Here is a 3,441-nt window from a genome sequence, read left to right as displayed (position 1 = left end):
ACAAGGTCAAATGAATGCAGTCATAAATATGATATGATTTGATTTGGGCAATCCTGTACCAATTTTCAGCAGGCCGGATTAAAAGGACCAACAGGCCAATGTGGCCGTAGGCCATAGTTTGCCCACCCCTGTTCTAGAGCAATGACTTATATTACTTCAAAATCTAGATACTTCTTTTAAGTTCTAGAAACAAAACTGTAATTAAAAATAGAATTGTTTCACTCCACTGGAACCTACCCTTTATACTCTTAATAGTAGAAGTAATAACCACTAATAGCAAACCTAATAACTTCTTTTTACTTTCAAAAGGGCAACCAGGTGTGTCATAATTGTCAGGTTTGCTCACCTCCCTCTCTTTGTTTTCGGATCCTGATTATGCCACATTGCACACCTGCCACACATCAACACCAGCTGCATTCACTTAGTCCTTCACCCTACTTAAGCCCAGCTCATACCTTTCCCTTACCAGTTCATCGGATTGTTACCTGTTTTTCCCCCAGTTCCTCGCTACACCTCTCCTGCTCCTCCTCACCACCGCAACCACGGACTACCATCTCCGGACCATACGCCTCGTCGCCCTTCCAGTCCCCACTAGTCAGGTCGATGCACAGTGCTACAAGTTGCCTCCACTCACAATCATCCTCTGCCTACCTAGTCTTCTCAGCTTAATTGTTTCCATCTCCACCGACCAGCCAGTGAGAGACCTTTTCTGTTCCGCAGCTCGGCCCACCTTCTCTGTTACCCACTAGTGACTTTCTCCGTGCTGATCGACACCAGGTTTTCATAGACTTTACCCTCAGTATGCTTGTCTTGTTTATCACTGCATTTGTAAATAAATGTACAGCACTGATTAAATGTGCTTGCACCAAAGTCAGTCCTCTGGGTCCATTCTTTTCCGCTCACTCACCTTGCCATGTGTGAGCGCTCCCGAACAATAATGCCCAGTAGTCAAATTCTTGTTTGTTCTTATTTGCTTGACTTCCTGTCAGCATTGACCAGATAGTGGTTTTTTTCACACTACAGTCTTGATTTTACCTTGGTCTCTTGTTAATTTTCTGACAGTATGACTATGTTGTCATGTACTAACTGCTTGCCATGTTTTTGTTTTGTGTTGATTGTACTGAACGTTTTTTTCTGTGTGAGTCATCTTACTTTAGGATTTCATTCTCTGTTTAAATCATTTGTTTGGTTTCTGCGTACTCTCAGATGGACACAGATGCAGACTGTGGATGCGCTTCTATTCATACTATCAGGTGTATGTGAATGTGGACATTCCACATATGCACACTAGAAAACTTTATGGAGCCCTCCTGACAGCAAGAAGATCCCCTTTGTCTTTGGCTAAACAAGCTCAAACTGACAAAAACCAAACTTGCACAGATCCACATGGACTTGGCAGATGACAAAATTGACATCACGCAGCCCCTTGTGGACATGGGGATGTAGACAGCATGAACTAGACGTGAGTCAACAGCAGAAACTTTACATTGGCGAAGAACATAAAGGTAGGATTTAGTGTAGGACTGTTACATTAATTAGGCTACTTTAAATTTAGCTAGGCAATGTCACCATCAAGTCACTTTTTTTTTTTTTTCAAATGACATCGATGGGCACACTGTATCTATTGATCAGAACAGTTAAGATGAAGTATCACTTCACACAGTCAGTAAATAGTACAGCTTTGATTTGGTCATAATGTTGTCTGTACAAACCTGAACTAAGGTCTGACTTTGTTTCTGTTATTCACAGTGTGTGCACACCTTATTTATATTATAATAGCAGGAAACTTTAGTCTGATTAGTGTTTCCAGTACAGAGTATTAGTAGCTCATTTATTCAACTCCCTCATCTCCATCCCAAAGAGTACAGGTTATGGATATGCTAATTCATATAAGACCTTCATTAATCCTTGCTGTGTAAGTGCTTGGCTGTGGTTTCATACAGAGCATGGCACATCCTGCACCTCAAACTCCTGCATGACATAACGTAAAATACGTGTTGTGAATTAGAATAGAATTTTTGTAAAACATTAAATACTCTGGATTTTTTTTTTATAATAGTCATTGTAGGGACTATCATACCATTCTGTTATAGCTATTCAAATATATATATATATATGAGTTATAGTTAAGATACTGCACACGACCCTTAAGCTCCCAGGCCTCTAGTAGAGGACCCGAGCTTGAAGGAAGGAATAAGACCGCCCTGAAGTGGAGTGAGTGGGGAATTACATAAACTTACTTTGAAATCATTAAAACAGATTTTTTTTTTTTTTTTTCACCACACCACAGATGTGATAACAAATTCTCATGTACTTTGTGCAGGACACAAGTAATTTCTCCAGTTGCTTGCAAATAGATTATTTCACTTATAGTTCATCACAATTCCAGTGGGTCAGAAGTTTACATACACTCAGTTGACTGTACCTTTAAACAGCTCAGAAAATTCCACGGGGTTGGCAGCATCATATTGTGGGGGTGCTTTGTTGCAGGAGAGACTAGGGCACTTCACAAAATATATGGCATCATGAAGAGGTAAGATGATGTAGATCTATTGATGCATCTCTTGACATCAGCCAGGAAATTAAAGCCTGTCAAATTCTTTCAAATGGACAAATACCCAAAGCAGATTTCCAAAGTTTTGGCAAAATGGCTTAAGGACAACAAAGTCAGGGTACTGGAGTGGCCATCACAAGGTCCTGATCTCAGTCCAATAGAAAATTTGTGGGCAGAACTGAAAGCGCGTGTGCGGAGGAGGGCTCCAAACCTTACTCAGTTCCATCACTTCTGTCTGGAGGAATGGGATAAAATTCCAGCAACTTATTGTAAGAAGGTTGCGAAAGGCGTCCGCAAGTGTTTGACCCAAATTAAACAATTTAAAGTCAATGCTACGAAATACTAACTGAGCATATGTAAAGTTTTGACCCTTTGAGAATATGATGAAAGAAATAAAAGAAGAAATAAATCTTTTTCTCTACTATTATTCTGACATTCCACATTCTTAAAATAAAGTAGTGATCCTAACTGAGCTAAGACAAGGGATGTTTATAGGGTGAAATGTCAGCAGTTGTGAAAAAATAAGCCTATATATATATTTGGCTAAGGTGTCTGTATTGTATAAATCTGTGAGGAGTTTGATGAGGTTTTATCTCAGAAAGTGATTAGGTGATTTATGGTTGTTTAGTAAAGAATCAAAGGCTTCAGTTGAGAAGATCCTTTTGGTCAATATTTCTTTTAAGGCAGAATAATAAAACATGCCTTTTCTTGTCAGTTCCTTTTGCCATTATATGCTGGTTGAGATATAGGAATTATGGGATCATTCACAATATATCAAGGTATTTATGCCAAACATGAGTTAAGTGATATTTGCAAGAAGGTTTGTTTTGTCTTGAAAATGTAACTGATGGTCAAACAGGTATGAGAAATTAAAAAAATCTGCTGAA

The sequence above is a fragment of the Monopterus albus genome, unplaced genomic scaffold (genome assembly GCF_001952655.1).
Source record: "Monopterus albus unplaced genomic scaffold, M_albus_1.0 scaffold40.1, whole genome shotgun sequence".
NCBI lineage: Eukaryota > Metazoa > Chordata > Actinopteri > Synbranchiformes > Synbranchidae > Monopterus > Monopterus albus.
The sequence above is the reverse complement of the archived record's forward strand: the minus strand, read 5'-3'. Positions refer to the sequence as shown.